Source organism: Rutidosis leptorrhynchoides, chromosome 3 (assembly GCF_046630445.1).
Source record: "Rutidosis leptorrhynchoides isolate AG116_Rl617_1_P2 chromosome 3, CSIRO_AGI_Rlap_v1, whole genome shotgun sequence".
Classification (NCBI taxonomy): domain Eukaryota; kingdom Viridiplantae; phylum Streptophyta; class Magnoliopsida; order Asterales; family Asteraceae; genus Rutidosis; species Rutidosis leptorrhynchoides.
In genome coordinates, this window is record NC_092335.1 from 40,355,483 (window position 1) to 40,381,691 (window position 26,209).

A 26,209-nucleotide genomic window follows, 5' to 3' on the forward strand; every position below is an offset into this window, starting at 1 on the left:
ACCATTCCAGTCTCTACCTCAGTTCAATTACTCATACCAAATCCCTGTGACGTACCCGAATCAATTCCAGATGTTTCAGCAACCACAAGTCGAGCCTCGAAAAAAATGTAGCTTCAAGCAGTTTATGGATTGTAACCACCAGAGTATTCAGGAAGTGTTAATCCTACCGTGACTTTAAATTGGTTAAGAGAAGTTGACCGCGCGTTAGATGCATGTCAGTGTGAGCCGAAACTGAGAGTTCTCTATGCGAGTCGATTGTTTAAAGATCGAGCGATGGTATGGTGGGATTCCATTACTACCCGCATACCCAAGGAGCAGATAAGTCAGATCAACTGGGAACAATTTTACAACAAGGTTTGTGAGCAGTATTGTACATCTTTTGAACATGGGAGAATCAGGAAAGAATTTATGAATTTAGAGATGACTAATCAAATGACCGTGGATGACGTTATCGAGCAATTTAATGATAAACTAAGATTCGTTCATCAGTGGATCCCTGATGAACAATCTCAGATCCAACATTTTGTGGATATTCTGCAACCAGAGTACAGAACGATGGCCAGATCGGCAACAACGCTATCTCAGGCCTTTGTGATGGCCAAAACCGCTGAAAGTGATGTGAAGGCTGGGATCAGTCGACGATGGGAGAAATTGAATCAACAGAAACAACCAGCAACAAGCCAATCTAGATTTAGATCAAAGAAGACGACTGGGTACAATCAGAAAGGGAAATCCACTAGAAGTGGATATGTGTCTAATCAGAAAAATTGGTGTGGTGAGTGCATATCTTCCATACCGGGCAATGTTCAATACTGACAAAACGATGTCTCCGTTATGGAGTAATGGGGCACGATGCTGAAACTTGTTCGTTCAGAAACAATGTATGTTGGAACTGTCAGAAAGAAGGTCACTGATCTGCACGGTGTCCTTCTGCAAAAAGATCATATTCTGGGGTAGGGTCAGGGGTAAGGGCAGTATGAGTCGGGGGATCATATGCTTCAACAGTGGGGCAGAAAAGAAAGAATCCTCCAGCTCCTGAGGGTCGAGCCTTTAAAATGTCAGTAGATGCTGCTACTACTACTGATGACATGATCATGGGTATGTTCTTAATAAACTCTATACCTGCTCATGTGCTATTTGATTCTGGAGCAAACCGCTGCTTCATGTATGTTACATTCTGTGATAAGTTGAAATTACCTGTTGAATTGATTGCTACTCCTTTAAGAGTAGAAGTGGTTGATAGTAAGACGGTTCCAGTCACGACATCTGTGTCTGGAGCTACCATTGACATATATGGAGGCCTTTTTTCTATGACTTGTTTGGTGATTCCTATAGCTAGTTTTGACGTAGTATTAGGTATGGATTGGTTAAGTCACTATAGGGCTAGCATTAAGTGCCATAAGAAGATAATTTCTTTTTCTTTGACCGATGGGACACACGTTGTGGCTCGTGGGGAACGTGGTGGGTTTAGTTATCCCGTAATTTCAATAATGAAAGCTAAGAAATCTCTGGCCAAAGGGTGTGAATCTTTTCTGGCATATGTCATTGACACAAAGAAAGATCAAAAAATGGTGTCCGATATCCCAGTAGTTTTCGAATATCCGGAAGTGTTTTGAGATGAACTACCAGGGTTACCGCCGGTTAGAGAAGTCGAGTATAAAATCGATCTAGTGTCGGGAGCCACTCCTATTGCTAAAGCTTCATATAGATTAGCTCCTTCAGAAATTCGTGAGATGATGTCTCAAATTCAAGAGTTGTTGAACCGAGGGTTCATTCGTCCAAGCTCTTCGCCATGGGGTGCACCAGTGTTATTCGTGAAAAAGAAAGATGGAACACTCCGAATGTGTATTGATTATAGAGAAATGAATAAGAGAACTGTGAAGAATAAGTATCCTCTTCCTATAATCGATGATTTATTCGATCAACTCCAGGGAGCTTCGTTCTTTTATAAAATCGATTTGCGCTCAGGGTATCATCAGGTTCGTGTTTCTGAATCTGATATCCCTAAGACAGCTTTTCTTACGCGTTACGGTCACTATGAATTTCTTGTTATACCATTTGGCTTAACGAATGCACCTGCAATTTTTATGGACTTGATGAATTGAGTGTGCCGACCGTTCCTTGATAAGTTTGTGATCGTGTTTATCGATGATATCTTAATCTACTCTAGGGCAGAAGTCGATCACGCATCACATTTGCGTTAAGTATTAGAATTGCTGAAACGTGAAAAGCTCTTTGCGAAATTTTCAAAATGTGAATTTTGGTTGAGAGAAGTGCAATTTTTGGGTCATATTATCTGCAAAGATGGTATTAAAGTAGATCCAGCAAAGATTAAAGCGGTAATGAACTGGAAATCCCCTAAGACTCCTACCGAGATTAAGAGCTTTTTGGGATTGGCTGGTTATTATCGTTGTTTTATAAAGGATTTTTCTAAAATCACCTGTCCTTTGACAAAACTGACGAGGAAAGATGTGGCGTTTCGGTGAAACAGTGAACAAGAGGCAGCTTTTCAAACCTTGAAACAGTTACTGTGTCAGGCTCCTGTGTTGACTTTACCTGAGGGGTCTGAAGATTTTATCGTGTATTGTGATGCTTCGTTAGCAGGGTTGGGTTGTGTGTTGATGCAGCGAGATCGGGTGATTGCTTATGCTTCCCGACAATTGAAAACTCATGAAAGGAACTACCCTGTGCATGACCTAGAATTGGCTGCAGTTGTGTTTGCGTTGAAACTATGGAGACACTATCTCTATGGTACGCATTGTGTAATCTGCACCGATCACAAGAGTTTGCAATACATCTTTTCACAGAAAGAATTGAACATGCGTCAGAAAAGGTGGCAAGAGTTGATCAAGGATTATGATTGCGAGATTCGTTACCATCCTGGTAAGGCGAATGTTATAGCTGATGCTTTGAGTCGTAAGGGGTCCATTGACACTGTTAAATTCATGCGAATTGAGATTGTCTCGGATTTGATTGACCGACTGAAAATCTCTCAACTTGAAGCTTTAAAAGATGAAAACTTAAAATCTGAATTAATGGTGAAACGAAAAGAGGATTTGACTAATGATTCTCGAGAATTTAAAACCTACCATGATAGGGTTTGGGTACCAATGATTGGAGGTTTGAGGGATTTAATCCTAATAGAAGCTCATAAATCAAAGTTATCGATTCACCCTGACAGCACAAAGATGTATAATGATCTAAAAAAGTTATATTGGTGGCCTACGATGAAAACTGTTGTTTCCCATTTCATAGAGACGTGTCAGATTTGTGCTCAAGTGAAAGCTAAACACCAAAAACCATATGGGTCATTACGACAATTACAAATTCCTGAATGGAAGTGGATCATATCACCATGGATTTTGTGACTAAGCTACCTCGAACCCAGAAGGGGAACAACATGATCTGGGTGATAGTTGACCCAAATCTGGATCATATCACCTGAATGGAGTGCGCATTTCTTAGCCGCTAGCGAAACAACTTCTTTGAGTAAGTTGGCACAAATGTATCTGACTGAGATAGTATCGCATCACGAGATTCCTTTATTTATCATGTCTGATCGAGATTCGAGATTTGTATCAAACTTTTGGAAGAATTTACAACAGAATCTAGGAACTCGTGTGAATCTGAGTAAGGCATATCATCCTCAGACTGACGGTCAAAGTGAATGAACCATTCAAACACTTGAGGATATGTTACGAGCTTGTGTTTTGGAATATGACGGTTCTTGGGATACTCATTTGCCATTAGTTGAATTTGCGTATAACAACTCTTATCATTCGAGTATCGGGATGCCACCGTACGAAATGTTGTATGGTCGACGATGTCGTACTCCAACATGTTGGTTAGAGGCAGGAGAAAAACAATTTGCTGGACCAAAAATAGTTCAACAGACCGCTAAAAAAGTAGCGATTGCTCGAGAAAAGCTAAAAGCTGCAAGAGATAGACAAAAAATGTATGCTGATCCTCGTCGACGACCAGTACTTTTCTTGAGGGTGAATTAGTGTATTTGAAAGTTTCACCATGGAAAGGGGTAATCCGTTTTGATAAACGTGGAAAGTTAGTACCTCGTTATATTGGTCCTTTTTGTATCAGGAAAGTGGTCAATGATCAAACTGTTATGTAAGATCTTCTGTCAGAATTGTTAGGTATTCATGATACCTTCAATGTGTGCTATCTTCGCAAGTGTAAGGTAGATGACGAAAGTCAGATTCTTCCTTTGCAAGACCTGAAGGTGGATATGAATAAAAAGTTAGTTGAAGAACCCATTTGAAAGGACCCGTCCTAATCCACCTGGACGAAGTCATCAACATTTGGTCCCATTGCGATGATCGGCTCCAAGTAATATCCTTATATTGAGCAAATGCACAGTGGAAGACTTAATTCGTACCTGAGAATAAACATGCTTTAAAGTGTCAACCAAAAGGTTGGTGAGTTCATAGGTTTATCATAACAATCATTTCAATATGTTAATAGACCACAAGATTTCATAATCATAAACATAATACACTCGCAAGTGTATGTAAAACATTCTAAGTGGTTGAGCACTTGGTAACCATACTTAACATTTAATCAACGTCGCATATTCCCTTTATTATAAAATCTCACTACACCGTACCAAGTGTAGTCACCAAAACGAAGTATTGTGTAACCGTTGAATACTGGTCGTCCAGTCCGATTGGGGTTGTCAGGCCCGATAGATCTATCAACAGGATTCGCGTTTACAATACCCATGTAAATAGTAGTTTCCAAGCTACAGGGAAATATGCCAGTGGTACAACTCAACGTAGAATATATTTTTAAGTACTTGTGTCTATTTTGTAAACATTTATAAAAGCAGCGCATGTATTCTCAGCCCAAAAATACATATTGCAAAAGCAATTAAAAAGGGAGCAAATGAAACTCACTTTTGCCTTGAAGGTATTTAATTCGACTTGGTCTCCGATAGATATCACAAACCTAACCATATATATAATATATCAACATATTTTCTTTTTAAGTAATCGTTACATATATATATACTTTTAATACTTTTAATATTTTCTTAGTCCGTAGTTAGCAGTCCGATGTTAGTGGTCCACAATTAGTTGCTTAAATAAAATAAATAAAGACCCTATCGTATTCGTATTGATCAGAATTAATCTCGACCCATGGTACCATGTTATCAAATAACGTGTTGCGTACATAAAGTACCGTATTGTCAAATGACGTGTTGCGTACAATCATGAGGTCTTATGATTAATCTTCTCGTGTTGTTTACGGGTGGTCCTGAAATATATAAAATCAAATCATAAGTAATTATATATAAAATATCATATTAATTAGAAAAGATATGATTAATTTACTTTTTCTCCAAATATTTTCGTAGCTAAACTAGCTTCGGATACCCAATCTTGTTTTAGTCGTAGTTTCTTCATTACAACTCCGTTTTTGTTGGTTCAACTTGCCACTTCCTTGGATCGAGTCAAATTTTAAGAATATGAACTGAAAATACCTTAGTTTGTATTCGAAATCATAGGTTATAGGTCAAACTTTGGTGAAACTTATGAAAGTGATCATTTTCCATCATAAAAACAACATTTAATGATCATTTTTCTAAAAATACTTACACTTTGAGTTAAACCATGAAATTTTTATGTGTTAACATATTCATAAGAAATATCATTTTTCCAGAACATGAACTTCCAATTCAAAGTTCAAGATGATTTTTAATTATCTAACCCAAAACAGCCCCGGTTGCACTCCGACGACGTAGATTCAGTTTTTAAGATGTTCTTTGTAAAACCAAGTTATATCTTGTTAGGTTAGCATATCATTATGATATATTACAGGTCTTGAAGTATTTTAAAAGTCAATTTAGAAGGATCTATTTAGTTTGCGAACAAGTTTGAAATCATTCAAACTATGTTCTTGTTGTTAAAATTTTACAACATAAAATAAGATAGCTATATAATTATGAATCGAACAAGATTATGAACAAGGTTACTACCTCAAGTTACTTGGACAAAGTTACTGTAAGAGATAAGAAAAAAATCTTGGAATCAAAGAGTGGTGGAGTTAGATCAAAAGGTTGGAAGTAAACTTCTTCAAATGGGTAGTTATTTTGATATGTTCTTGAAAGAGTTTTCTTATGGTGTTTAAGGCTTATAATTGAAGCTAAATGATGGGGAAAATGCTTGGAGATGATCAAGTATGAAGTTAGGAGTATTTTGAGAGAGAAATGAGGGTGTAGGTATGAGAAAATGGAGTGAAGAAATGGTGTTCATTTATAAAAACGTTTTTAGTTTATAAAGAAAGAAAAGGATTCCTAATTTTGTTTTCTTACTAATAATTCATACTACTTGACAAATCCTAGTTACCTCATATCTAGGGCAGTAATAATGTTGATTAGGATTTTGATTTGATGTGTATATACCAATAGTAAATACGTATAGAAGCTGGGTATGATACGGGTACATATATCCTAGATATACGTATAGAAATCTTGAGGAAACGGAATGAGAATTCAAATATAGCTATCTTTTGTGAATATACTTATATTGTTTTATGTATTTAAGTCCTTAAAAAGTGATTAAATAAATTATATATACGATACATGTATAAGCATTATAGGTTATAAGTATATATATCAAAGAATGTTACGTATAGTTATCGTTTTGAAAACTTAAGTTAGTAGTTTCAAAATATACTTATAACTCATTGTCATTAGTACACAATGAGATGTTAAACCATCCTTAGATCATGTTAAATATATATAAATACATATATATATACACAAACGTATAATTATCGTATGTTATATAGTTCATGATATCATCGGTCATATTGGACGGTCAAACGTTGTGTAAAACTCTTTTCAAAAACACAAGTCTCAACAATTTGGATTGTTTATCATGTTGGTATGGTTTAATTTATGTAAATATTAATCTCATAAGTATAATTTGGTCGGAAAATTCCGGGTCATTACACCATTAAACTATTAGACAGAAAAGTCACAAAGCTTCGAAAGAAACAGATACCTATGGTATTGGTAGAATGGAAACATAGTTTAGGATCGGATTTAACTTGGGAAACAGAAGCTATAATGAAGTCTAGATACCCTAGCTTGTTCAACAATGACCAGATTCCGAGGACGGAATCTTCTTAAGGTGGGTAGATTTATAACACCCACTTTTATGACCTAGAATTTATAAGTGTCTCGATATTGTTTTATTATATAATTTAAATACGATATCTAAATTATGGCTAATTGATAGGAATTAGTTAGAAAAATTAAATAATAAATTATGTGGGACTAATCTATTAAGTGACTAAATGAATTAGTTTTGTGACAATGATCATATAAAATATATGTTTGGCTAAATTGAGTTTCGTTAGGACTACCTAATGTAAACATTGTGTTTTAGATAACAGGTATAAAACCTATTTAAATAATTATGAGATTACATTTATCTTGATAATGCATGTGCATATGCATTTAGCTACGTAGATATATAGATCACATATATATATTTATACTTGTTCATGTAAATATATATATTAGATCTAAATAAGAGTGCATGTGGTACATTTGTGGTTGACGTTTTTAAGTAAAAAGAAGGTGGATAATGAACCATCTTTTAGTCCATCTTAAAGGATGACTAAGGTGGTTAGTAGGTTGCTTTTATCATAAGATTAAGATGCATAATAGCCACGTAATTTTGTAAAATGACAACAAACAGCATCTATAAATTTTAGAGTGATTAGTCACCTACATTATCAGCCTATAAATACGTTGAAACCTTCATTCATTCGAATCATTCTTTGTCTCAATATCATTACATCTACACACACATTAGACTAGTGTAAAGAGGGAGTATTATAGTACAAGGAGCGCAAGCTAGGATTACGAGTATTATAAGTGTGTCAAGATCTTTAAAAAATTCGCAAAGTATGAATTCTTGTATTATTTTATAAAAAATGCTATTATTATGTTAATTGCTATTTGATTGGGTACGAGCTATGTACGTTTATTATGAGATATTATTTTGATGATAATAATAAATTATTGGGATAGTGGATAGAGGCTAGAAATACGTTAATACATAGAACCCTAATATTATTATTATTATTTTTATATGAAATCTACGTATTAGTTATATTAACCGTACGCGTGACAAAGTCACACGCGTGTTGGTTTTTACACGTGAGTGATTGAGAACTCTCACGTGTCTAAGGCTTGGTTGATTTCATTAGTGCTATATGTTTAATTGAGGTCATTAATTATTGGGATTCTGTCTGACTTGGAAGTATTTTATTCATAGGTGACAAAGGGAAGGAGAAGACTCAGTAATATAAGATCTCTGAGTTCTTGCCTTGTGATATCAGGTGAGTGGGACTATCCTTACAGATGTTTTTATATAGTAACATACGCAGTTACTAGTGATTGACATGAACCACATGATTAGATCGGTTACCATAAGTGACTATTCTGTTGTTATATACTATGTGAATGAGGTTAAATGGTTATATGTGCACAAGTGGTCACCTTCGACCGGGTAGGTGAAAGAGGTCAACCTTCGACCGGGTAGGTTGGGTTCGGTTGCTACTATCTAAGTAGTATAGTTCAATTGGCGCGTTCTTTGCATCAGGAAGACTATGCGAGAGAGTCAGTAGCAGGGACTATCGGTAAGCCCTAGCCCGATCAGCTAGTGGTTGAGGACCCCGTACAGGTCGTCGGTCCTCTTGAGATACTTTTTAGTATGTGTTTAGATTGATGTTAGGCATGAGACTATTTAGTGATATCGGTTTGGATATCTCATTCACTTAGCTTCGTGCTAATCCCCCACATCTTCTCCCTTGTAGGTTTGGTGCTTTTATGCTCGGGACAGGAGAAGTCGTTTGTGGTCTAGTGATGTTTGACAAGCTTAAACTCTGATGTTTTGTAATAAAAATAATACTTATTGTATGGTTTAAGTAACACTGGAATAAACGTATGTTGTATAAAATTAATAAGTTTTGTAATATAATATGATGGTTTGCATTCCGCTGTGTTTAAAAAAAAAGTACGGTGTTACACAAATTAGCCAAGAATGTATGGAATGATGTGATATATGTATGCAGTAAGAAAACAAACATACACATAGTAGTCTGTATGTGTTGAATTTTAAGTCATTCTTAATTCAAAGCGAACATGTATGAATTCAACCAGCAAATACATAGAGCTCAGATTAACTTAAGTAAGTAAACAAATAGACATATTTATTCATAAAGCTATAAGAACTATAAAGATAAAAAACGTATTAATTCGCCATCATGGTCCACATTTGAAGATGATTTGGGTTTATTAATTAATTGATTTGGAAACGAAATAAACGTTAAAAACATACCGGAACTGCCACACTATCTTATTGACGTCGCCGGTAACAATGAAAGAAACAGATCAGATGAAACACATGGTTGATAGCAGCCCACTGATCAATTGATACGGGATGAAAACCATATTTAACACTATCAAGATGAATACGAATGTTGAATCTGGATTGATGAACGATAGCTTTAAATCGCCGTCCTCGATAATCCAAATAAGTGACTGGAAATTTGCCGGCGACTTCAAATTATCTGCCCAAAAATATATAAAATTTATACCGTTATGAGTAGAAAATCGTGACCGATTAATTGGTGGTACCGACGTTATCTATTACGGCGACGTGAGGCCATAATCAACGATCCAAAGGATTAGGGTTTGCTCACTTTTGAAGAGAGAGAAAGAGACAATTTCTGCAGTGGTTTTCTCTTTTTTTATTTAATTATCACTAAATAATTTGTATCATTGGGACACGTTGTAGTAAAGTAGAATTATCAGATTTAATTTGTAATTAACAGAGTAATTACACGTGGCTATGTTTTGGTGAGGTAACTGACAGTCTGACATGTCAGATGAAAGCCATACGCTTCGTAAAGTGTAGGTATATATATCATCTTTTACTGACTATAACTACGGAGTAATGAACTTACAAAATTTTAGAGTAGTAAAGTTACACAATTTGACATGACCCTTCAAGTTTTTAATTGTTTAATTTTACCTCAAAATTTTTACGCATAAAAATTATTGATACTTAAGGTAGTTATATGCTTCCAAACACAATATTTAATGCATGTGTATATAAATATTTTGTCAAAACACGTTATTACAAACAAGGAGAATAGTTGTGATTTTTATTTTCCCCCTTTTCCAGTTTTTTTTTCCGTTAATGATGAGGATCAAATGATCCGTTGAAAGACAAATGCTTGATGTGTGCGAGGTGTAGTACGAAATAGATTATATTTTACTACGAAATACTATTAAATACTTACAATTTTACACAAGTTATTTATTTATTTATAGAGTGGATATACCTAAACCTTGCTACAACACTATAGGCAGTGTACCTAATCGTAGAGTAGTGTAGTTTTTAGTAAGTCCGGTTCATTCCACAGGGAGATAGCTGAGTTTAACGCTATATTTTTAACAACTATATTTATATAAAATATATATAATTATATATAGTAATATTACTATAAAAGGGGGTTTTTACCGTTTAATGACCGGTTTGTCGATTTTATATTTTAAGCGTAAAGATAAATGACGATAATATAAATGACAGAATTTAAATTGCGATAAAGTAAATTGCAGTAATTAAAATGACAGTAAATAAAAATATGATGAGAAATACAATAAAAGAATTATGCTTATTTAAACTTCCGTAATCATGATTTTCGACGTGTTGATTTTAATTTATTACCCAGGTTAATTGTCCTTTGTCCTGGTTTATTTGATACCTATCTGGTTTTTGTCCATAATAGTCCATCGGTTATAATTATAAAATGCTCGTCAAATTAACCTTATTTCCGAATTCAAATATTCCAACTAATTAGGGATTCGAACTGTAACAAGGTTTTAATACTTTGTTAATAATTACACCAGGTTATCGACTGCGTGTAATCCAAGGTTTTAATACTTTGTTAACAATTACACCAATTATCCTTGAATGTAATCCACCCCTATTTTAATGAGATATGAATATTAATTTAACCACTTGATCAGAATGAATAATCAATTACCCAACCCGAATAATTAATTAAATGATCGTAAAAGATGTCGTATAAACGTCACTAAATAGGATATACATAATCATTTTAATAATTATTAGATTAACTAATTTGAAGATAGGTTCGACATGTTCCAATGAGTTATTGCTCAATTAGACAATACCCCCTATCTATTAATAGTCATAGTCCATTGTCCACACGTGTCGGTCTTTTGTCCAAACCTTAATTATGGTACAAAATCTAATAACCCCGTCTTAATATTTAGCCCAACATCACGATTACTTTGGCTCAAATAAGCTAATAATAACTTAGTTACGAGATATTAATTTAAAAAGGAAGAACATAGCTTACAGTGATTATTTATCGCGTAGCGTTACACGGACAGAATTTCGACTTACACACTTACAATATTCGCCACTATAACCTTATTATTATTAAACTTAAATTAAAATTAAAATTATAAAATATAAATATAAATATATATTGAGAGTAAGAGATAGATTGAATTATATTGTAAAAATTCGGCCAGAATTCGTTGTATTTAAATGAAAAAAAGATTTGAATTTTTTATACCACGCACTCTCATTCTGTTTGGAAAGAGGGCAGTCCAGTGCGACCCATTTTCTCCTTTATCTTTCTGGAGGGTCCCACTCCAGTATCCGCTTTGATTCATGCAGCTACTATGGTAACAGCTGGCGTTTTCATGATAGCAAGGTGCTCCCCTTACATTCTACGTTCCCGAAACGGATCCTACAGTAACTCATCCGGTCGCATGAGTTTTATGCCTTCTAGCCATGCGATCTCATGGCCGTCATTTCCTGGTCACATACTTTTTGGCTCCTAGCTTGTCGACATATTTATTTAATATATATAATATATATATAATTATATATATATTATATTATATTCATGTGCATAGTTGATTTGTAATTTTAGCTCCGTTGCGTCGCGCGTTGATAGTTGGCTCAGGTCCCGGTTCCGGATTTTCGAACGTCCTTTCGTACGCTGAGATATTTTGTATTTTGCGTTCCACGGCTCGTACTCTTGTAATTTTTAGACGTTTCTCATCAATATTTCGAACCACTTGGATTGTACTTTTTACTTTTTGGTCATTTGCGTCTTCAAATCATCGTTTTCTTCTTTTGTCTTCGCACTTATTTATTTAAACGAATATTACATAAAAATAGAACAATTACAATAAAAGCTTTACATATTGGAAGGATATTGTGCCTAAATATATGTTCATTTGGAGCACTATCAAATATCCCCACACTTGAGCGTTGCTTGTCCTCAAGCAATAAAGAACTTGAAATTAAATCACACTTCACTCGAATCACTTTTTTTATTCTCACACTTTATACATCAGTGATTTTGATACAGCGGTATACACAATGATAGTAACGATGTGGTTTACAGTCCCACATAACTATAAAAATTTAGATCCTTTGAGGAAATTAGATCTTTATGAAAACATTTGATCTTTTGAAAATTCATTCTAGCTTTTACCCTAGATAAGTTTTCCGGAATAACCCTTCACCGATGTTTGCAAAATGTTTTTGTGGGTTTTGTGGGTTTCAGATTTTAAAATTTTAGCTCAAAACTTATGGTTTTGTGTCACCCACTTGCTAACCTTGTATTGGGAAAGCAACACGTCCAGTAGACTTGCTCCGTATATTACCTTTCGTAAACTACCATCCGGTTGTAAAGGAAAGCGTTGAACAAGCAACTGTTAAGGCAATGTCTAATGACATGCAGATGTTCATGGTTCACAACGTGTCGGATGCAATTACTATCCTTTGTAGGAGCAATAGTAAAGATCACCCTATAGTTTTTCGGTCTGGCACAAGGTCCTGTCTTCGACCATGCTATGCAACCACCGTTCTTACGGTTGACACCCGATTTAGTTCAGGTGACCTAATGAATTCCAGGTGAGTTCTTAGGATTTTACGTTCAATGGTAATGAACGCATTGAAAATAGGTTTTCAGAAAACAAATCGGTTTTAATTTGATCAAAATATTTTCTCGTTCAAGCTCGAGTTTAGATATCATCGAATTCCATGAGTTTGTAATTCTCAATCTTTAAAGTCAATCTCAAGGATTGAGTAATATCAGGCTTAAAAGCTGATTTTTAATCTTTAAGGAGATTATCCTTTCTGGGGGTCTGATTTATTAGTCTTATCAAGCTAATTTGCACGGCGCCCTCCCCATTTTACGAGACAGATCCTCTCATGGTTAGGATAAGTCTGACCACTTGGCGACCCTGTTTGATGCTGAGGTCCGTGGATTTCCTGCTGATTTTTGAGATGACTTTTCAAGATTTTTCGTCAACCTACAGCTGGTCTGGACGACAATTTCCTGACCTAAATCAAGAAGCACGTGTCTTTTTTGGAAGACTTTACTTACTTTTAATGATGGAATTGATTCATCGTGTAGATCCATCTTTCTTTCAAAGGTATTACAATAAATCGGGTAAAACTGTTTAGTTTAGTCCAAAGCAAAAGTACATGCAATAATCTGTACCAAATATGTGATATGTGTTTTAAATAAACTGGTAAATTCTTCCCACACTTACCCTTTATTTATTTCTTTCTTTGCCTTTTTATTCTCCTCTATTCTATTTTAAATGAATTCTAACGTTTTGGGTTGTTTCTCCATTTATGTTCTCTCCGAGGTAACAATAATTTAGGTATTAACACCTAGTTTTATCGTTCATAAATATGTATAAACATGATTTTGAATTCATTTAGTTGAAATTTTTTTAAATTTTCACAAAATTTGGCAATTTAACTAAGTGTAAACCCGAGAGAATTTATAACCCTTCCCCACACTTGAGATCATGCAATGCCCTCATTTGCATGAAATCAGACTATAATTATAAATTCATGAGGGTGATTAGTGTAGAAAAGTGATTAAAAATACCGAGTTTGCAACATATTATTTTATATCACATTTGATATTTTGCGTCTTGTCGTCAAAATTAGTAGCTTTTGCTGAACTTAATGCCAGTCTTTGAAAGTGCGCTGCTTTACCCTGTTTTGTATATAAGATAAACTACAAACATATATATAATATATATAAAAATATTTATTTTTTATAAAACCTTTATTTATTAAAACAATTTAAATGAATAATTTTTTTTTTTAAATTTTGTTTCCTTTTACTTTAGGTAGTTTCGGTATGTTTACCTAGTCCGTCCCTCGATAAAATTTAAAATTTGTCGTTTTTAAAGCGATTGTTTTAAAAGCAAAGGTTTTTGGGTTTTTTTTAATTTTTTTTGTATACTTTAGATCAATAATATTAAAAATAATGATAACAAAATTTTTCGCCCCGCCCTCGGGTAAAGCAATTTCGGTTCCATGACCTAATCTTCAACTTACGATGAATTTTAGAAATCATTTTTTTAAATTTAATGAAATAAAGTAATTTTTGTTTTTTAAAATCACACAAAAATTAAATTTAAAAATGCATATAAAAAACTTACAAAACAAAAATTCAGAATGGGGGTAGAAAACTAGTTCTTTAGTGTCTGCTAGTGGAAAAGACCAATCGGATTCCATTCTCGAAACTACAGGAGAACAGAACAACTAACTCTAGACAGCGTTTTCTTTTTAGAACATTTGAATCTCCCCACACTTAGGTAGCTGTGGTGTCGAAATTGTGATTAACTTCATCGTCAATTTCTCTTGGACCATAATCAACTTGCATATCTGTGACTTTTGCTTTAAGCCATTGGTCGGATTCCTGTGTAATATCCATAAATTCAACTAGTTTCGCCTTTTCTTTAGGCGATAGATTGGATACTAACCGGTTACATAACTTAAAGTTCCCCTTGGTTCTAGCATCGCGAATCCATTTAATAAGTTTCTTCATTGAACTATTAATAACGGGGTCATTTAATTTCGTATCAACAACGGGGTTCTTTGTTATCAGGTCATCTTTAGGTTTTACTTCATCTTCCCCACACTTAGGCGTTTTATTATTGTTAAGCACTACCGTTGAAGTTGGTAAAACAATATGGTTTTTACCAATCGTTTTTGTTGATTCAACGGTTTTGGTTGGTGGAGATTTAGACTTTCGACTCACAAAGGTAATCAATTTTTCATCGTTACTGATAGTGCTCCAAATGAACATATATTTAGGCACAATATCCTTCCAATATGTAAAGTTTTCAGTTGCAATTGTTCTATTTCAAGTAATATTCGTTTATATTAAATAAGTGCGAAGACAAAAGGCGAAAACGACGATTTGAAGACGCAAACGTCCAAAAAGCTTAAATGTACAAGATACAATCCAAGTGGTTCAATTTAATGATGAGAAATGTCTAAAATTGACAAGAGTACAAGTTACGAAACGAAAAGCACGAAGATTAAAGAATTGGAGAAAAAGTGCCACTAAAGCTGGAAAAGTGCCACTAAAGCCATAGTGCACTCAAAAGTGCCACTAAAAAGTGAGTAAAAGACTCGCACGGATTTTGGAAGTTAAGGAAAATAATTTTTGTGCAAAATTACAAATCGCGGAACGAAAAGTACAAGATATTAAATTATACGAAAGGACGTTCGAAAATCCGGAACCGGGACCTGAGCCATCTATCAACGCCCGACTCAACGGACCAAAAATTACAAGTCTACTATGCACAAGAATATAATATAATATTTAAATAATTATATAAATTATTTATATATTATATTATTAAATAAAAACGTCGGCAAGCTAGAAAACAAGGCAACTTGGCTGGATCCTGGTGGCCATGCGATCGCATGGCCTGGTAGTTATAATCTCATGCGATCGCATGAGCCGAAAAGTCAGGCCACATTCCTATAAATTGCAAGTTTGGGCGACGAGTTTAAACACACATATACATATATACTCCCTCTGTAATATATAATAAATATATATATATATATATATATATATATATATATATATATATATATATATATATATATATATATATATATATATATATATATAGTATAGGGTAGTTTTATATTAGATTAGTTTTGGGTTATGAAAAGGTTATTTTACGGGTTTTAAAGTCGGAGCTCTGTCCGTGTAACACTACGCTATAAATAATCAATGTAAGCTATGTTCTCCTTTTAAAATTAATGTCTCGTATTTAAGTTATTATTATGCTTATTTAAGACGAAGTAATCATGATGTTGGGCTAAAATACTAAAATTGGGTAATTGGGCTTTGTACCATAATTGAGGTTTGGACAAAAGAACGACACTTGTGGAAATTAGACTATGGGCTATTAATGGGCTTTATATTTGTTTAACTAAATGATAGTTTGTTAATTTTAATATAAAGATTTACAATTGGACGTACCTATAAATAACCATATACACCCGATCGGACACGATGGGCGGGATATTTATATGTACGAATAATCGTTCATTTAACCGGACACGGGAATGGATTAATAGTCTATGGAATTATTAAAACAGGGGTAAAATTATGTACAAGGACACTTGGCATAATTGATAACAAAGTACTAAAACCTTGGATTACACGCAGTCGATATCCTGGTGTAATTATTAAACAAAGTATTAAGACCTTGTTACAGTTTAAGTCCCCAATTAGTTGGAATATTTGACTTCGGGTATAAGGATAATTTGACGAGGATACTCGCACTTTATATTTATGACTGATGGACTGTTATGGACAAAACCAGACGGACATATTAAATAATCCAGGACAAAGAACAATTAACCCATGGGCATACAACTAAAATCAACACGTCAAACATCATGATTACGGAAGTTTAAATAAGCATAATTCTTTTATTTCATATTTAATTTTCTTTATTTTATATTTAATTGCACTTTTAATTTTCGTACTCTTTAATTATCGCAAGTTTATTTTATCGCACTTTTATTTATCGCAATTTCATTATCGTTATTTACTTTACGCTTTAAATTAAGTCTTTTATTTATTTAATATTTTACATTAGGTTTTAACTGCGACTAAAGTTTTAAAATCGACAAACCAGTCATTAAACGGTAAAAACCCCCCTTTTATAATAATAATACTACTTATATATATTTTTGTATTTTTACAAATATAGTTTTTAAATATATAGCGTTAAGCTTGTTTAAAAGATTCCCTGTGAAACGAACCGGATTTACTAAAAACTACACTACTCTACGATTAGGTACACTGCCTATAAGTGTTGTAGCAAGGTTTAAGTATATCCATTCTATAAATAAATAAATATCTTGTGTAAAATTGTATCGTATTTAATAGTTTTTCCTAGTAAAATATAAGCTATTTCATATACACCTCGCTTAACATCAAGTATTTTTGGCGCCGCTGCCGGGGAATAGGTGAAACGCTATATTTTTAATATATATTTGTAAAAATATAATTGTATATAATTTTTAGAAAAACAATATAAAATTTAAAAAAAAAACCTGGAACCCAGACCCATGCGATCGCATGAGCCGGGTGCCTTAAAACCATGCGATCGCATGAAGCCAACTGACACGCCAGGTTTGACTCTGCAACTTCATTAATTACGGAGTATATTTTAATTATTATTATTACAACCCTAATTAAGGTTTATTAGTTAATTAATATTAATTAGTTTAGTTTTATTTATTTAATTTGTATTTTTAAGTTTAATTAGTTTTATAAATTATAAAATTAATACTTTTATAAAATAAATAATATAAAAATAATATTTTTATAAAAATTGTATTTTCATAAACTTTAGTTTTATTTTTATATTTTGTACCTTTTTATTTGTTTTAGCGTAATATTTGTATTTTATCGCTCGTACTTAGTTTTAAACTTAGTTTTTGCCATAGTTATTTTTATTTCTAGATTTTTAGGCTTTGCCGTAAAATCCCTTAAGTGCTTTTTCTTTAGACTAAGATTTAGGTTTAGAGTTTTGCGACGCCGTTTTTAGTACCTTTTTAAGTTATTGCCATTTGGGATATAGTTTTACTTGTAAGCTTTAATATTTTTAGACGCAACTTTTAATTTTTAGTTTTTAGTTCCTTTTTAAGTTTCGACGCGCTACTTTCTTATTTTTATTTTTCGACGACTATTATTTTTCAATCTTTTCTTTTTCGACCTTTTTCGACGCGCTTCTTTTTCTTTCTTATTTCTCGACGATCTAGTTTTTAGGACATAGAATTTTCTATTTCTTCTCTAAAATTTCAAAAACAAAAAATTATTTTAAGCGGCTAAATTGATAGACATCCAAATTTTCTGCTTCGTAGTAATAGTTGGATTTGTTAGTGGCTGAGTTGTGAGCTTCCGATTTAAAGGGTTCTGGCTCCCTGCTGCATCTATTGGCTATTCGAAACGTGGGCAAAAGCAGAAAAGTCTATTAATTTGATAACTTTTATAATTTTTATTTTTATAACTAATAGGATAATTAAGTAAATGCACCACATTGTAGCTAAAATTTGGTAATAAGGGCATTATGGAAAATCTCGAGAATATTTTGGAAACTCTTTATGACATCCGAAATCAATTTAATCAATACTCTCAAACGGATGTTGATGACAATTCGTTCGGTCAATCTTGGATCACGAATGACGAAACAATAACTGGTTGTGAAATCTGTGGAGATTATCACTCAACCTGGGAATGTTTTTATTACGTTCCTATGAAAAATTACGCACCCACCGAACCTGAATGGAACGATTATGAAGAATACAATTCAAATTGGGATTATTCCCAAGAATATATCCAAACTCAACAACCAGAAGGCGAGAAAAATTATGTGTCTGAAAATCTTTTAGACAATATGAAAATCAAACTCGAAGAACTCGATGCTCAAAATGAACAAATGAGAGAGTTTGTAAATCGGCAAACTGAAACTTTATCAGATTACACACCTGTTGATCTGAGGAGTATTGTGCAAGAAAATCTCATATCATCGAATTTTGATGAATTCGAGAGCTCCGAAATCACCAATTATCCCGATGATACTTTTTATTCAGCTTTACCAATTTCACAACATATCGACACATTAGCCTCTACTGACGAAATCATCGATCCATCAATGGATGAAGAAGATGTAAGGGTGACAAATTGGTACTCTTGGAAAAACGATAACATTGAAAATTTTACCCCCAAGACCAAAATGGTGGGACCGATTAATGAAGAAGAATTTGCTTTGATCCCGAAATTCACCATTCCACAACCTTCCAACCCAATATTCTCAATAGACGAGTCATCTACCAAAGATGAACTACAAGCTGTAATAGATATTGACACCTTGAATTTCACCCAATTGGGTAATAGAGGTAAAAACTTTGATCCCGAGAATAAAAGGAAGAAAATGTTAGGAATTATCCACCCTATAATATGTATGTCGGTGTATATCGATCCATTTGACCAAGAACCAGAAAAGAGACATATCCATTTACTAAAAGCTACACTTAAAAAAGAATTAAGTAGTGACTATCGGGTGGGTCTAAACTTTAAACCCATTGATATATTTTATACCACCCGAGATGTAAATAACTGGCTCACTATTTTAATTCGTGGAACTTATTCTACCGACTTCCCATGTCGTCAGCTAAGTGTGGGAAAGTCTAACCCCACTTAAAGTTAAATTCGAGGTTCAGGTTAGTGCATAACTCGTTAATAAACATGCATAATAAATTAGGGTAAAGGACGCATTTTTAAAGATTAGCAAACAGTTCAGAAAAGCAACCGTTTTTGAAGAAAAATATGTGTGATAATACAAGAAGGAATGAACGATGAGGTGCACCATCTATCATCCTGCAATTCTATGGTATATTTAACTACTTTTCTACTCTAATCACCCTCATGAATTTATAATTATAGTAAGATTTCATGCAAATGAGGGCATTGCATGATCTCAAGTGTGGGGAAGGGTTATAAATTCTCTCAGGTTTACACTTGGTTTAATTGCCAAATTTTGTGAAAATTTGAAAAATTTTCAACTAAATGAACTCAAAATCATGTTTATACATATTTATGAACGATGAAAGTTAGGTGTTAATACCGAAATTATCGTTACCTCGGAAAGGACATAAATTGAGAAACAACTAAAACGCTTGAATTTATTTATTAAGATATAAAAAGACGCATGAAAAAAGGCAAGTGTGAGGAGAATGTACCAAGTTATTCAATTAAAAACTATCTATCACATGTTTCTGTAAAGTTATTGCAGGTGCTTTTGTTTTGGACTAAATTGACTGTTTTACCCGCAATATTATAATAAAGATAAAAGAAAAGATGAATCTACACGATGAATCAATTCCATCATTAAAAGGAAGTAAAGTCTTCTGAAAAAGAAACGCGCTTCTTGATTTAGGTCAAGAAGTTGTCATCCAGACCAGCTGTAGGTTGACGAAAAATCTAGAAAAGTCATCTCTAAAATCAACAGGAAATCCACGGACCTCAGCATCAAATAGGGTCGCCATGTGGTCAGACTTATCCTAACCATGAGAGGATCTGTCTCATAAAATGGGGAGGGTGCCGTGCAAATTAGCTTGATAAGACTAATGAATCAGACCCCCAGAAAGGATAATCTCCTTTAAAGATTAAAAATCAGCTTTTAAGTCTGATATTACTCAATCCTAGAGATTGATCTTAAAGATTGAGAATTACAAACTCATGGAATTCGATGATATCTAAACTCGAGCTTGAACGAGAAAATATTTTGATCAAAATTAAAACCGATTTGTTTTCTGAAAACCCATTTTCAATGCGTTCATTACCATTGAACGTAAAATCCTAGGAATTCACCTGGAATTCATTAGGTCACCTGAACCAAATCGGGTGTCAACCGTAAGAACGGTGGTTGCATAGCATGGTCGAAGACAGGACCTTGTGCCAGACCGAAAAATCATAGGATGATCTTTACTATTGCTCCTACAAAGGATAGTAATTGCATCCGACACGTTTTTGGACCATAATCAAATGCATGTCATTAGACATTGCCTTAACAGTTGCTTGTTCAACGCTTTCCTTTACAACCGGATGGTAGTTTACCGAAAGGTAATATTCGGAGCAAGTATACTGGACGTGTTGCTTTCCCAATACAAGGTTAGCAAGTGGGTGACACAAAACCGCAAGTTTTGAGCTAAAATTTTCAAATCTGAAACCCACCAAACCCACAAAAACAATTTGCAAACACCGGTGAAGGGTTATTCCGGAAAACTTATCTAGGGTAAAAGCTAGATTGAATTTTCAAAAGATCAAATGTTTTCATAAAGATCCAATTTCCTTAAAGGATCTAAATTTTCATAGTCATGTGGGACTGTAAACCACACCGTTACTATCATTGTTTATACCGTCGTATCAAAATCACTGATGTACAAAGTGTGAAGAATAAAGAAGTGATTCGTGTGATTTAATTTCAAGTTCTGTATTGCTTGAGGACAAGCAACCTTCAAGTGTGGGGATATTTGATAGTGCTCCAAATGAACATATATTTAGGCACAATATCCTTCCAATATGTAAAGTTTTCAGTTGCAATTGTTCTATTTCAAGTAATATTCGTTTATATTAAATAAGTGCGAAGACAAAAGGCGAAAACGACGATTTGAAGACGCAAACGTCCAAAAAGCTCAAATGTACAAGATACAATCCAAGTGGTTCAATTTAATGATGAGAAACGCCTAAATTGACAAGAGTACAAGTTACGAAATGAAAAGCACGAAGATTAAAGAATTGGAGAAAAAGTGCCACTAAAGCTGGAAAAGTGCCACTAAAGCCATAGTGCACTCAAAAGTGCCACTAAAAAGTGAGTAAAAGACTCGCACGGATTTTGGAAGTTAAGGAAAATAATTTTTGTGCAAAATTACAAATCGCGGAACGCAAAGTACAAGATATTAAATTATACGAAAGGACGTTCGAAAATCCGGAACCGAGACCTGAGCCATCTATGAACGCCCGACTCAACGGACCAAAAATTACAAGTCTACGATGCACAAGAATATAATATAATATTTAAATAATTATATAAATTATTTATATATTATATTATTAAATAAAAACGTCGGCAAGCTAGAAAACAAGGCAACTTGGCTGGATCCTGGTGGCCATGCGATCGCATGGCCTGGTAGTTATAATCTCATGCGATCGCATGAGCCGAAAAGTCAGGCCACATTCCTATAGTTGGAATATTTGACTTCGGGTATAAGGATAATTTGACGAGGATACTCGCACTTTATATTTATGACTGATGGACTGTTATGGACAAAAACTAGACGGACATATTAAATAATCCAGGACAAAGAACAATTAACCCATGGGCATAAAACTAAAATCAACACGTCAAACATCATGATTACGGAAGTTTAAATAAGCATAATTCTTTTATTTCATATTTAATTTCCTTTATTTTATATTTAATTGCACTTTTAATTTTCGTACTCTTTAATTATCGCAAGTTTATTTTATCGCACTTTTATTTATCGCAATTTCATTATCGTTATTTACTTTACGCTTTAAATTAAGTCTTTTATTTATTTAATATTTTACATTAGGTTTTAACTGCGACTAAAGTTTTAAAATCGACAAACCGGTCATTAAACGGTAAAAACCCCCCTTTTATAATAATAATACTACTTATATATATTTTTGTATTTTTACAAATATAGTTTTTAAATATATAGCGTTAAGCTTGTTTAAAAGATTCCCTGTGGAACGAACCGGATTTACTAAAAACTACACTACTCTACGATTAGGTACACTGCCTATAAGTGTTGTAACAAGGTTTAAGTATGTCCATTCTATAAATAAATAAATATCTTGTGTAAAATTGTATCGTATTTAATAGTTTTTCCTAGTAAAATATAAGCTATTTCATATACACCTCGCTTAACATCAATTACTAAGTGTCATTCTACCCTCTCTTACATCAAATAATGCCCCGGTGGACGCTAAGAATGGTCGACCTAAAATTAGAGGAACGTTTGAGTCCTCTTCTATGTCAATGACAATAAATTCGACTAAAAAGGTTAAATTACCCACTTGAACGGGTAGGTTGTCAGTAATTCCAACTGGGTGTTTAATGGTTTGATCAAGGAGTCGAACACTCATATCCGTTGGAGTTAGCTCACATACACCTAATCTCTTATATAATGAAAGAGGCATAACACTCACACTTGCACCGAAATCTGCTAGTGCATCATACATGACACAATCACTGAGTAGACAAGGAACAATAAATTCACCCGGATCACCCACCCTGGGTGGAGGTTTTGGTGAAACTGTCTTCACCGGGTTTATCTTTACGGTTTTTGTTTCTTGCACTTTCTTATTCTTCTTCTTCTTTCCAGAATTACCTATCACTTTCTCATACTCAACTTCTTTTCTTGGAAACGGGATGGGTGGTTTGTATGGTGCCACCACTGGCTTTACATACTCGAGTGGTGGTGGTGTTGTAACTTCTTCATTGTTACTCACATCAAAAACCTTCCCATCTTCTGATGCTGGTTTTTCAGAATTCGTTGACACCATATTAACATTCTCATTCCAAGGATTTACTTCAGTATTACTCGGTAGCTTTCCTTGTTCCCTCTCACTCATCATGCTAGCAAGAGTACCTACGTGCTTTTCTAGATTCAAAATGGAAGCTTGTTGAGTTCTTAATAACTGATCAAACCTCTCATTTGTTTGTGTTTGAGATGTTATAAATTGTGTTTGAGATTCCATTAGCTTTGCCATCATTTCTTCCAGATTTGGCTTTTTCTCTTCGGTATGTTGTGGTGGTTTATACAAGCTAGGTCTTTGTTGATTGAAAGTGTTGTTTTGAGTTGGTTGGTTATTCGGACCTTGTTGGTTGTACGAGTTATTGTTGGGTCCATTTGGATTGTAAAGAATGTTTTGATTTCGATTGAAGTTTGGCCTTGGCGGTTGATAATTATTTCCCAGCCTTTGGTTCATGTAGGAAACATTCTCTTGTTGTTCCATCGTTTGTTCGATGTGACAATCTTTCGTTAAGTGTGGTCCACCGCATTGCTCACAACTGATTCGTATTGCGTGAATATCTTTAGTCATCTTTTCCATTCGTCTCTCAAAAGCATCTATTTTTGTGGAAACAAAATCAAAGTCATGGCTAGAATCGGCTCTAGCCGCTTTAGATGAACGAAAGATATCTTTTTCCTGGTGCCACTCATGCGAGTGGGAGGTTGTGTTATCAATGATTTTGTAAGCTTCAGTTGCGGTTTTCTTCATAATGGAACCACCAGCTGCTATGTCGATGTCTTTTCGTGTAACAATGTCGATACCTTGGTAGAATATTTGTACTAGATAAGTATCTAAACCGTGCTGAGGACATCCTCTCAACAACTTTCCAAATCTTGCCCACGCCTCATATAGAGTTTCATTTGGATTTTGTGTGAACGTAACTATTTCTCCTTGAAGTCTCACGGCTTTAGATGCCGGAAAGAATTGTTTAAGAAATTTTTCAACTAAGACATCCCATGTATCAATCGCCCCTTCAGGTAACGATTCTAACCAATCTTTGGCTTCTCCCTTTAAAGTCCAGGGAAATAACATGAGATATATCTGTTTATCCTCAACTTCTCTGATTTTGAATAGAGTACAGATCCTATTAAAGGTTCGAAGATGTTCGTTTGGATCTTCCTTCGGCGTACCACTATATTGACATTGATTAGTTACCATGTGTAGGATTTGTCCTTTGATTTCATAATCTTGTGCATTAATGTCTGGCTTAATAATGGCGTGACCTTGGCCTGTGCGTGTAGCTCTCATTCGATCTTCCATACTTAGAGGTTCTGTTACTTCCATAATTGAATTTGTTGAATCTGAATCACTAGATGATTCTGACTTAATGGTTTCTTTCTCGACAATCTCTGGATGAATAATTTGTGGTTCAGGAGGAATAATTAGTGGTTCAGGATCTCTGAATTGTCCCTGAATATCCTCCGGATTCTCAATTGTGAGGTCGGGTTCAAAAAATGGATTATCTGAAATTTGAATTGGAGTACTTGTTCGACTAGATGACGATTCTAAACAAAAATCAATGGCGACAATATTGGTTAAATGTCTTGATCTGGTTACAGGTGGTGAATGAAATGACCCGTCCTAATCCATCTGGACGAAGTCACCAACATCTGGTCCCATTGCGATGATCGACCTCCAAATAATGTCTTTAAAATGAGCAAATGCACAGCGGAAGATTTCTTTCATACCTGAGAATAAACATGCTTTCAAGTGTCAACCAAAAGGTTGGTGAGTTCATAGGTTTATCATAAAACAATAAAATTCATCATTTTGATAGACCACAAAATTTAAATCCTGCATGGTACAAATGGGCCAGAATCCTATACCCACCTGTAATGTACATGCGATATCTTTTAAATACAGTACACCTTTCTCGTGTACGAAATCATCTTTCATAAATCTTAGTAACCGTACACATATCTCGTGCACAAAAAAATAACATACACATAACCTGTGTATAAAATCATTCTCTCGATACATAACATTCATATCAATTAGTGGTAATTATCATGTCCACATAATTCAACGGTGGCAATTATCATGTCCACATAATTCAACGGTGGCAATTATCATGTCCACATAATTCAACGGTGGCAATTATCATGTCCACATAATTCAATAATAATCCGCAGAACTTCTGTCTCCATTATAATTCATTCGAGGAATGTTTTGCTTGTGTCTATCTCGTCAAACATTTATAAAAGCATTTCATGTATTCGCAGTTCAAAACATATTTCAAAAGCATTTAATAAAGCAGTTGTAAAAATAGCGCATGTATTCTCAGTCCCAAAAAGTAAAGAGTAAAAGGGAATTAAATGAACTCACCTATTGTATTTTGTAGTAAAAATACATAGAATGACATTGAACAAGTATAGGGTTGGCCTCAGATTCACGAACCTATAGTATTAATGTATATTAACACATATATTTGTAATCGAACAAATCTATATATATATTATATCTTAGTTTATATGTTATATGTTTTTAATTTGTATATATTTAAAATGCTTAATATTTATACATGTAGATATCTTAATATGTATCTTAGTATTTTATCAATAATTTATTATTTGTAATATTTATAAAAATAATGTTAATATGTTTAGTATATAATTATATGTAATATAAGTATAACATTTATTTGTTATAAAAATAATTATAACAATGATAATTA